Here is a 12,679-nt window from a genome sequence, read left to right on the forward strand (position 1 = left end):
ATAAATATTTGTTTATTAAATTAATTTTTTAAAATATTATTAAATATTTTATTGATATTACACAATTAGTAAATAAAATTGAAATTTTTGTAAAAAAAAAGAAAAATATAATAATAGGACGAACCAGAGGTTTGAACCAAACCCGAACCTGGAAAAGAAAACCCGGGTTTTGCGGAAAAAATCTGAACCCGAACCGAACCTGAACCCCGTTTATAAAATTTTCAAAACCTCGAACCGAATCCGGGAATTTTATTTGAACCCGAGTTCAACCGGGTTCAGTGTATTGTTTAAATTAATATAAGATATTTGTATAATTGTAAATACAGATATTAATAATTTACTTGACATTTTATAATATTTTCAAATTTCAAATTAAATGAAGTGTTAATAAATTTTAAACAACTTAATTCTTTTACTCCATTTTTAAATTTTTAAAATTTATTTTCAAAGATTCCTATTGGAATGTCAATAAATTTTAAATAATTAAATTCATTTACGACATTTATTTTTAAATTTTAACTTATTCTCAAAGATTCTTAATTAGAGGAAAATGAAAGTAAACAAGGCAAAGTAAAAATTATTATATTGGATATTGTTAATTTATAGAAATAAATAAAATTTTAAAAATCTATACATGACTATGCTTTGTATTTTTAATTATATTTTGCCTATAAATGAAATAAAAAATAATTTTATATACCAAATTTATGCCTAGTTTTTTAATTATGATTTAAATATAAATTTTTTTTATCAATTCAAAAATTCTTAAAACACGAGCTGAACCCGGAACCAAACTTGGGTTTAATTTCCCGAACCGAGCCCACCTATTTTTTAACCTTAAACTGAGCCTGAACCGAACCCGGGCAAAAATGTTGCCGGGTTCGCATCCCTGGGACGGACCCTCAACATGACTTCTATTTAATGATCCTTTTGTTTTATACTGATAAATTTATAATAAATTGCAACTGTATTATAGGCACCGAGACGCCGCACTGAATTTTCCACGCCTAATTGACGTGGAACTGTTGTATAATTATTTTATAAATTTTTTTGTAAATATTAAGTTTGACATGACTAGCCATATCTAGTTATAAAAAAAATTTGGTTTATTTTTTTAGATATTGAAATTTTCTATTTTTTTAATTATATATAACCTTTAAAAAAAAGTTTAATTAAAAATTATTTATTCAAGTTACAAAGTAAGGTAAAAAATTTAATAAATTTAAAAAAAAATAGATAGAACAACTATGCTTTATTAATCCTAAGAAAATCAAAATTAATCAAATTTTTTTATTTGGCAAAAATCTTCGATTTTTTATAAATCTAGAAAAACAAAAAAATTCTTTATTTATAATTAGTGAATACTCATTAATATAGGGCATTAAAAATCAGTCATATTTTTATATAATTTTTATCAATTTGTAAAACATTCTTCTATTATGAATAATTATTTTGGTCTATATTCTTTCCAAATGTATATTTTTAACTCTATAGATTTTCCAATTGTAGGGAATATGATTTAAGAAATTGTGGGTTTTTTAACATTTTAATTAATTTAACCCTAGTCATGTAATTTACAATGCTCACAGTGGAATAATACATTGATTTAAGGACTTGAAATAAGTTCAAGAAGTATTTGGAGCTACAAAATTGCATTGGATTCACTTGTGAAATTTTAGCACAGCTCACTCCTTGGCGTTAATCTATTTTTTTTAAAAAAAGACTATGACAGAAAAAGGATGGCTTAGAATCAGCTACTTTTTTTATTTATTTAAACTTATGTTTAGGGACTTTTCAGATCTGTTTAGAATTCAGATAAGACAATATAAAAGAAGGAAAGGATGGGGGGGGGGGGGCTTTGATTAACACTAGTGAAAAAAATAGTAATGGGCTTTACAATTTAAAGTTTATTTAAGAATAAATACAATAATTATTATTTCGCCCTCCCAACTCTAAAATTTTTTTCAAGAATAAAATTATCAAGCAATTGTTTTAATATATTCTAAAAAAAATTACAAGTTTCCTTTTTAGAATATAGTAATATTAATATATTTAACTAAATATTATCTTAAAAATATTATTTTAAAATTTCAACATGCCATTATTCTTTAATAATTCTAAGGATATTAAAGGTTAACACTTTTTCTCGTCTAATTTGTTAAGTATTCATATGACGATTTTATATTTAAACTATAAAAAAAAGCTGAATTAATTTTTTTAAATAAAATTAGACGTCACAAACTATTTCTTTTTATCTCTATTTAAAATTATTTGTATTACATATTTAATTTTTTTTATAATGATATCATGAGGGGGGATGGAACACAATAACCGCAAGGAAAAATGACTTAAAAATTTCAATAATTTTTTTTATTTGAATAAGCCATACCAAACTTATAAATATTTTTCTTCATTTTTTTAAAAAATGGATATTATAGTAATAACTGGTTAGTTAAATTTTAATTCTAATTAATTTATGATGCCCTTATACTCTTTATTTTGATAATGTCTTCTGTCGATCTGCATCAGGGTATCAGAGATTTGAGGATGGGTATTTATTTATATTTGGGATAAAATTATTCAGTGATCTAATTTACAATAATTCTGAAGTTTAATGATCAACTAAAACCTATAATCTTAAAATATTAATTTTGAAAATCACGACTGCACTGTAGATTGAAAATATATAACATTTCAATAAATAAAAATATTCCAATAGCTATATTCAGACTCATGAATATGGGGAAGTGAGCAGGGCAGCAGCTTAGAGAGCCAAAATTAAACAGTTATAGTGGCTGCCAAATTTTGCTTATTATGATTTTAAAAGTGAATTATAATTTTAGAAAGGTATATAGATATTACACAAATTATACTTAAGAATATCTAATTCAGTCACTTATTAGTTATTACCAATTTATATTTTTTTAAATAATATAATGCGTGAATATTGTCTAATTCATATTCTAAGCTGCTTATTCATGAATCCTATTTCAAAAATGACAAAAATAGTTCGATATTTTATAATTTCTTTAACCTCAGGCAAATTTTAGTCTTATTTTTATACAAAACATCATTCCATAAAAAATTTGAAAAATATATAATAAATAAAATTTTATAGAGCATTTGCTTTTCAGCTAAAAAGCCTGTTTCAAGTTTAATACGCAAGACAAAATCAATTGGCTTAGGCATGGGAAATCTTTCAAAATAATGTTCTAATAAAAACATTGGATATTCTAGAGTGTTTCTCTATTTAACCTCTTGGTTGTTAATAGGTTTTCAAACAAGAATATAGTAACTAATATAGTATTATTAGATAATCAACCAATTTTTAAGGACATTTGTTTTTTTGTCTTTTATCTTTAATACGATCTCCCAGAGATAGAACAGACATCTTCCTAACACTCATGGTGGGATATCCATGCTATTTTTAAGATCAACGGGGCACTGCGGGCAACAATTGGCCTCTCAAATATAATTTTATTTATATATTAATTATAACGTAATAAAATTTAATTTTGCGTTATTAAAATTCAACTATATAAGCTAATTAATGAGAGTCACATATATGGTATTCGTATAAATTTATTTTATTTGATAATTGAAATTTTCCTAATTTCTATAAAATTTATTACACAACAAAGGTAAACAAAAAAGTACCAGTACATCAGAATGTATCAAAGAGGGAGGGGATGATTTTTTTACGGTGTCTAAGGATAATATATTGGATGTTAATAATAAGGCGATAATCAAAATCGATTATTCACAGGATTTGAAGGATTTAGAAACAACTATCAAAAACCTATCGGCTTTAAACGATGAATTGAAGATAAAGTTTTTATCAATTTATTTTTAAAAATTAGGAAAATTAAAAAGTCATACATAATATACGTAACAACTTTAAATATATATATTTGATTCCATTAATTTTTCAACAAAGTTTTTTAATCGACCAAACAAATTACAATAAAATAAAATACTTAGGCTCAACCAATTACAAGTGACAGCGATGGAACGAAATCATGGAGTAAAGAACTTGAACAAAGATATAGTTGACTTAAGAAGTTCCCTAAATAAGTTATGCGCCAAGATCGAAATCACAGAAAATAGGATAAATGGCATGGATCAGCAGAACGCCAAACTTAAGCTCCACATTCAAAAACAGAAAGAAGAGAAGGTTTCTTTAGATGCCAAGGTTGAATTAGCGAAAATGAAATACGAGAAAGTCAACAGGGAGGCATCAGAGAGTGTAGATATTGTCAGAGAACGAAGAAAGATGTTGGAAGGTAAGGAATCCAATTTCGAAGCGCTCATGACCCAATTGTATGAGATCAAATACCGTGAGATTTGTTTTAGAATTTATAATATTTTATAGATGCCATATCAATTTGGTTAAGAAGGACACTAAATAACTGCTGTATGATAAATCACTCCGCTCTAGTCTACTCTAAAATGGTTTAGAAAAATTGACTAGCGCCCTTAAAGACTAGACCCATTTTAGAATTGCACCTAGAGGCTGAACTTTTTTTTAATGACTCGAAACACTAATAAGCATATTACCCAACATCAAGCACAATTATTTTTCTAAGCTATATATTTTCAAAATAAAAAAAAATATTATTCTTTATTTAATATTTTATAATAGGGTAGGGAAACATGCCAACCCTCAAAGGCAAACGACAATAAAATTAAAATGACTTGATAATATTGACTAATAATATCTCGTTATTCCACTTATCTACTTTTATGTTATACATAAAAATAATTTTTTTAACAATATAAATCTTTCCGAAAAATATATTTTGGAAAGGATGAGCTACACCCGGAGAACTATGAGCTTGAGGCGCTATTGAGCTTCTAATATTGATTATATAAAAATGATATATATTATTGCAACTACTTTATTGATAATAATAAGGCATAATGGAAAATAATTATAAAAATTAGTGAAATTTATTGACAATTTAAACAAATAAAGAAAGGTTAAAATTGTAATAGGATCCATGGGCCCAAAAAGTGCATTTATGTGGGACAAAGACCAATAAAGATGCATTAATTAGATAATTTTCTTTCACTTTCTTGAATATCTTGATTTAGACATAAAGTTGTTTCTTTAATCTTGATTTACATCTTTTAACTGTTGTCTAACCCAAGTTTGTTTTCTCCATAAAGGCTAGTAATGACAGATTTTAATTAATTTTATTAATGATTTCCTCATTTATTAGTTCTTCTTTCTAATATGATTTCTTAACATATTAAAATTTCAATAAGCAAAATAAATTTTAAAAATAACGCTTAAAAAGCTCATATGAACTTCTGAAAAGTAGTCCCAGACCATCAATATCTTATATTATTATATGACACATTTTTTTGTTCAAATAAAGAATATTTTTTTATAGAATAGGGTTCTTTTATATAAGATGGTTATTGGATAATTAAACCTTTATTATTTATTATTTTTTATTTTTTATAAAGTGCAGCATTTAAAAAAGTTACTTTTGAGGGTATAAATCATATAGTTATAAAAATTTTATATGTGATCCTATATTAAAATAATTATACCCGCCTATGTATAATTATTCGGTTAAAAAATTAAAACCATTAGAGTTGAATAATCTTGAAAAAACCTCAAGGCTTGCAAGAACCTGGGGCTCATAAGATCCCCGCTTTCCCATATTTGCTACCAATGGGCCTATATACAGGGGTGTGAAATCGGCGCCCCTCCCCCTTGAAAAATAGAAATGGGATTTTATTAATAAAATATCTAAAATATTTAAAAAATAATTTAAAATATTAGTGATTTATTATTTCACACCCACCGAAACAAAATGTTAGATACGCAACTCTTTGTTAAAAAGGAATTATAAAATGAACTACATAAAAATTTGCTTATTAATATATGAAATAGAAGCATTTTTGAACATTTATAACTTATTAAAAAATTAATTGAATCAAGGCCTGGAATATTTTTTTTGGAAAATCTTTAATTCTTTTATTTTATTTCTTTGCTTGTAGAACGATTCTTTATTTTTTATAATTCCCGATATATCGGATTTAACTTAGAATTAAAAGCAGACTATTCCATAACCCTAATATTAAAAATCAATACGAATTTCGATGATTGGCATGGAGTAATTTCTTCTGAAAGATTAATTCTTTATATGCAAATCACGCTCGAATGATTTAGAAGTTTTTCCTATAATACTTGCGAATATCTTAATCAATATTAATTCTATTGATTGTACACATATTTCCTTAGCATATACCTGGCCATATAACATCACAACAGACTTTTTAAGACAATTTGAATTGATGACTTCGTTTTTCTTTCCTGTACCAAAGATTTTACGTTTAAATATTTCAAAACAGATATTGATTTATTGATTAAAATAACGTGACTATATAAAAAATAGAGAAGCTGAAATATCATCCGAATCTATGTGAATCAGGTATAAGCTTGCTTGTGAATAAGATAATTTTTGTATACATATAATTTATATTTTACTCTAATGCTTAGCAAAGGGATTATTATATGTATATATTAGTAGTTGGAAATGATTGTATGAAATCGTTTTTTATAGTGAAAATAAATGTTTTAAGCTTTTAATATATCTTCTTATAAAAATCATAGTATAAAAACAAATGTTTATTAGCTTATGTTATAGCAAGAAATTAAAAGAGCGCGATTTTCTAGTTTAAAAAAAAGAAGCAAGGTATAGTTGGTAAGAAAAGTAAAACAATTATGAAATTATTTTACAAATCATTTTCACCTCACACCAAACCCATTTTCGCTTGAAAATAATTAATGCGAATAAAAGTGCGCTATCTTAATTGTTGACAAGACGTAACCTTATAGTTTACTTACCAGAATAAATGAGATATGAAGCCTTAATTATTGTTTCATAATCCCATTTTAATTTCTATTTTGACAAAAAATTCAAAAACATAAATCTATTTAAACTCGGAACTGCTTTATTTTTTAAATTTCAGACCCCCAAATTGCAGGCAGAGCTCAATTGCCCGAATATAAAAAATTTTATGCGTGCTGAGCACACTTTTGCTATTCCTTAATCATGCCACACAAATTAATTACTAATCATATAAAATTTTACTTAAAAAAATAAAATGGTAGGATCGGATTTCGAAGACACTTCAAGAGGAAAAACCTTAAAGTTTGATAATCTATTGATGAAAGATTTTTTAAATATACATTTACACATTTATTTTACTTATAATAAAAAAAATTAATTACATGATATAGAACTTGTCAAAAACGAAGTTAGCACCCGTTTTTAAATCGAATTAGATTTGTATTAGTGTTTGACATAATGGATAATAAATGTATAAGTAAAAAATTATTACCCAATAAAATACAGATGTTGTCTGAGTGGCTATTTCATTAAAATAGTCATTTATACAGGTGACAATTATTAAAAGTGTTATCACTTTAGTGAGCGTTAATAAAATCTGTTGTATATCAGATTTTATTACCTTCATTATTTATAGGGCTGTAATCGTGGAAGGCATAAAAAAAATTAGTGTCATCCCCTTTCCAAAAAATTTTATTTTATTTTATCGTATTTTAGCATATTTTAATATTTTTTTATCATGAAATAATCATTATAAAATATTTTATAAATAAAATTTATATATTAATGTAAATAATCATAGAAGATTTTTTTAAAATATAAATAAACGAATGAATAATATATGTTTCATGACAATATGTATAAAATAGTTTTTTAAATTAAATGTCCTTAAAAAAATAGGTTACATTTAAATAAATCTATGTTTCTGGAATCATAACAGTAATATATTTATAATTCCAAAAACTAACCTTTTCCTATTTCAATTGGTTCTTAAAAACAGAGAAAGTTGTATTAACACAATTCCGTGTAATATTGCTGAATGTAAGCGCGACCTTCAACTTATGAATGCCATTATGACAGATTTGGGTGCAAGTCTTATTATAAAATATATTTTCAGTTTAATGAACGTTAATGGACAATAGCGTCACTAGGGGGGAGACGCAGGGGCTCGAGCTCTGTGAAAAAGTTGAAGAGCCGCCTCAAAATTTTTTGAATTTTTTATAACACTAAGAAAAGGTATTTCAGGATATAGTTATCTAAAAAAAAGAAGGTAATTTTGGATAATGTTAACTAAAATAAAAGGTAATTTTGAAAATAAATTTAAAAAAATTTCTTGAGCTCCAGATTGTAATGGTGTTAGTGACGCCCCTGTTAACGGGCCTGTCATTGGAATTCTTCCCTATGTATTAAAAAGTGGCGGACAAGTCACAGGTCTGCTAGCAAAATCAAGGAAAACGTACCGTTAAGATTATTTAAAATATCAAAAGATTCGTTATTGCGAATATTGTAGTTATCCTTTCATTTAATCATCATTTTATTTAATGCAATATACCAGGGATGTGAACCCTTCGACAAAAAAAAGGGTCCGGGTCCGGGTTCAGAGGGAACATAAAAATAATGACTCAAAATAAGACTTTTTTTCATTCATTATTTATTATACTTCAATATATACACATTTATAATTCGAAATGAGATAATTTATATTTTAAATATTTTATTCAATCGCACAATCATGATATCTTCTAAAATATAATCCTTCAGATTTCTATGTAAATTAGACAAAATATATTTCAACGATGAAAATCCACGTTCTACGCTTACCTAAAATAGATAGTCATTTTTATAATACATAAATTTTTGTACTTGTGTGGCCGGTACAGCCATGATGATTCTAGACAAGGTATATAATTCTGGATATATTAAAGAATTTTCCTCCCAGAATTTTATATTGTTTGCATCTCTATTTATTCTCTTAACTTCCGAGAACTTTTCTATTAAAGATACAATAGATATTTTTTGCTCCTTTCTATCAGATGATTATATAAATTTTTTTTCTCTATCTAATAGTAAAATTTCCAGATCATCAATATCATTATCATTATCATTGTTATCGCTACAACCAGTAGATATTGTTGTAGCCTCCAATATATTGTAAATAATAGAGTTTTGGGTAAATCTTCAAGATCGTCTATAGCCATTTGTTTTTGCTCACTACTTAATAAAACCTGATATCGCGGGTCTAAATATATCGAAGCACATACAACACTATTTTGTAAATATTGTTGCTCTCTTATTTTCATATTTTCTAATACTTCATTTGAAAAAGAACTTGTTAATCTCCCTAACTCTAATCGACATCTTAACCATATGCCATAAAAATCCAATAAACATAATTGTTCTGCTTGAATCTTAATGTTGTTATTTTTAAAGGAACCAGCACACTAGTAAGCTCTTTTACTTGATTCCAATCATCTTCTGACAAAATGATTTTACATGCTCCTAAAAATCGAAATCTTTCAAACTTAATAATCGCTCTAGCATCATACATATAGAGGACCAACGTGTTGTGCAATCTAAAATTGCCATTTGCCTTTTCATGGATTTTAATATTCTAACAATTGTGGGAGTTCTTAAATATTTTACAACATCCCTTGCTTTATCAATTATAGTTTTAAAGTGACTATTTTTTAGGGAATCATTAATAGCCTATTGTAGCGTATGGGCTGCACATTTGATACAGTATATTTTTGTGGAGAAATATTTTGTTATTTGCAAATCAATTTCACTTATTTTCTCATAATTATCATCATCATCATCTATATCATCAATTTCTTCCAGTGAACATTCATTTAATAATTTGATTGATTTTACTAGATTGGCACCATTATAAACGTTTCTTATAGGAATATGAAATTTATTTAATGTTTCTAATATCATTCTTTTTATATTTTCAGAAGTTGAACTCTCTTTAATCTCCTTCATAGCTAAATTTCTTAATATTATATTATTTCCTTTTATATACTGTATATTTATTCCTAGAATATTTCTCCCTAATCTTTAGGCGGAATCAATTTTTAATGAAATTAATTTGTTTTTTGTTTCTTTTATTATTTTTGCTTGTATTTTTTTCGATTCATTAACCACTAAGTCCTTAATTTTAAAACGGTTAATTGATGTTCCAATTGCCTTACTAATAGGATCAATAATTTTTTTTAAACCAGAATCCTCAATAATATTGAAAGGCCTTCCATTTATTGTAACAAGCTCAACTAAAGCATTCATCAAATTCTCCTCAGACATTTGAATATGAATGCTTTTTTTAAAGCAAAATTTTCATTATTTTCATCCTTCTTTACAATACTGACAGTAGACTTTGTAACAATGTCTTCTTCCAAAAATTTGGTTTTTCTATTTAAATATTCCTCAAAGATTATAGAATGATGTCTTTTTAAATGTCTTTCCAGGTTAGTATTGTGTAAACCTTTTAACATTAGGTGGCAGGTTTTGCACTCAGAATCCCCTTTAGTTGCATTGTACTCTAACAAAGTATCTTTTAATTTCATACTAAAAAAAACAAAATTTAATTTGTTTAAAACTTAAAAGTATAGACAAAGGTTAAGAATGCACAGGAACCTCTGGTGCAAAAATGACTTAAAAATTGGATATTCTGTAGAAAATAGGAAAATTTGGGAGGAAATAGGAAAAACAAAACTTGAATTATGATCAAGTGATAAAGAAAATTTTAGCTGTAAAGGCTAAATTTATTAAATTATAATTTGGTAAAAATAAAAAATTATAATTTAATTTAAAAGGTGTTGAAAAATTATATAATTTCTATCACAATTTTATTTATAGTAATTTTTTATATATATTTTATGGAAAAATTATCTTTCAAAATAGATTATATTATTGGTTTTCCAAATATTTATTAAATATTGATATAATTATTTACAACATAATATTTATTAAATATATAAATAAAATCTAAACATAACTATTATCAATTATCAAATAGGTTCATACAAAATTAAATAACTGAAAGGTAACATAAAATAATAAATACAATTAAATATTTACATATCTTTATCAAGCATTTTGAATATTTTAATTTTTTTAAAACTTAAATGTGTCCAAAGTGTTTTGTTATTAATTTGTGAAAATTTTAAGGATTTTTTCAAAACTTGGAAGCAGCCTAAATAAAATAGCTAATTTTTTTGATATGATAATTTGAATATATTTGATAACTTATAATAAAATTATATATTTGGAAAACACTGCCAATTTTGATTAATTTAAATTTACTGCTCAAAAAACATAACCTTAATATTTTAACACTGCAAAATAATCACTTAATAAAATTTTTATTAAAGATATTAATAAATTAGCCTTTAAAATTAAAATATTATTACTTGCAGTACAAAATAATTCCAAATATTTCACTTTCAAATCAAAATAGTCAAAGTATTTCTAATAAGTGCAAATAAATTTACATAATAAAATATTATTACTTACACTATAAAATAATGTATGGTATCAATATCTAAATAAAATGAAATGAAGTCCAGGAAGAAAAACGAAAGAAAAACGCGAAGATAAAATAAATGATTCCACGAAAAAAATTATAAAAATTTATATTATTTTTTAAAAATTATATTTTTACACTAATTTAAAAAAAAACAAATTTTAAGTTAAAAATTTTTAACACTCTGAACTAGTGTTGCGTAATCGGCTAATTTAAGCCGACTAAAAACGGCTTAGCCGAGATTTTAGGTGGAAAAATCGGCTAAGCCTAATTAGGTATAGCCTAAAAATCGGCTAAGCCCAAAAATTGGCTAAGCCTAAAAATGGGCTAAGCCTAAAAATTAGCTAAGCCTAAAAATTGGCTAAGCCTAAAAATGGGCTAAGCCTGAAAATTGGCTAAAATAAATTAGTCAAAATTCTGCATCGATGCTTAGCATTATTTATTATTTATTTATTTTAGTAAAATAATATTTTTTATTTATATTTAATGTAAATATTTTATTATTATCAACAAATAAACATGATATGATTTAATATTTTTTATTTATATTATTATATTTTGAAATGAAAATAAATTTATAATTTATTAGTGATTTTCACAATCTTCTTTGTAAATACATCTTTTATTGAGGAATTATATTGTAAATTTTATTAGATAAATAAACAATCTTTTAGGTGAAATCTTTTATCATTTTTTTAAAATTATCTATTTATTATTAAATGAGGTGGATTTTATGAAACTTTTTTGATGTTATTTTATGATCTTTTTAAGGATAATATTTTAATGTGACAATTGTCATAATCGTTCTTTTATAAGTTTTTTGAATTTTTTTGAAGAAAGTATGTTAAAATAAGTATTAATAACATGTGTAAATACAAATTTAGTGAAGATGTACTAATGAAAAGTGACAATTGTCATAATCGTTATTTTTAAAGTTTTTCGATTTTTTTTGACGAAAATATGTTAAAATAAGAATTAATAACATGTGTAAATATAAATTTAGTGAAGATGTACCAATGAAAAGTGACATTTGTCATCGTTATTTTATAAGTTTTTTGAATTTTTTTGACGAAAATTTGTTAAAATAAGTATTAATAACATGTGTAAATATAAATTTAGTGAAGATGTACCATAGAAAAGTGACAATTGTCATAATCGTTATTTTTAAAGTTTTTTGAATTTTTTTGACGAAAATATGTTAAAATAAGTATTAATAACATGTGTAAATATAAATTTAGTGAAGATGTACCAATGAAAAGTGACAATTGTTATAATCGCTATTTTTAAAGTT

The 12,679-nt window shown here is 24.9% G+C and overlaps 1 long non-coding RNA gene across 1 annotated transcript; it reads right to left on the reverse strand.

Annotated features, from left to right (window-relative positions):
- Positions 1-10,955: 10,955 nt before the first annotated feature.
- LOC135927327 (uncharacterized) lies at positions 10,956-11,468 on the reverse strand. The gene is made up of 3 exons (XR_010572043.1): positions 11,379-11,468; positions 11,276-11,333; positions 10,956-11,071 (listed from the first exon to the last, which is right to left on the reverse strand). It is a non-coding gene; the product is annotated as an uncharacterized LOC135927327 (long non-coding RNA).
- Positions 11,469-12,679: the final 1,211 nt, after the last annotated feature.

The sequence above is a fragment of the Gordionus sp. m RMFG-2023 genome, chromosome 3 (assembly GCF_954871325.1).
Source record: "Gordionus sp. m RMFG-2023 chromosome 3, tfGorSpeb1-WG-v2, whole genome shotgun sequence".
In the NCBI taxonomy this organism is placed as follows: Eukaryota; Metazoa; Nematomorpha; class Gordioida; order Chordodea; family Parachordodidae; genus Gordionus; species Gordionus sp. m RMFG-2023.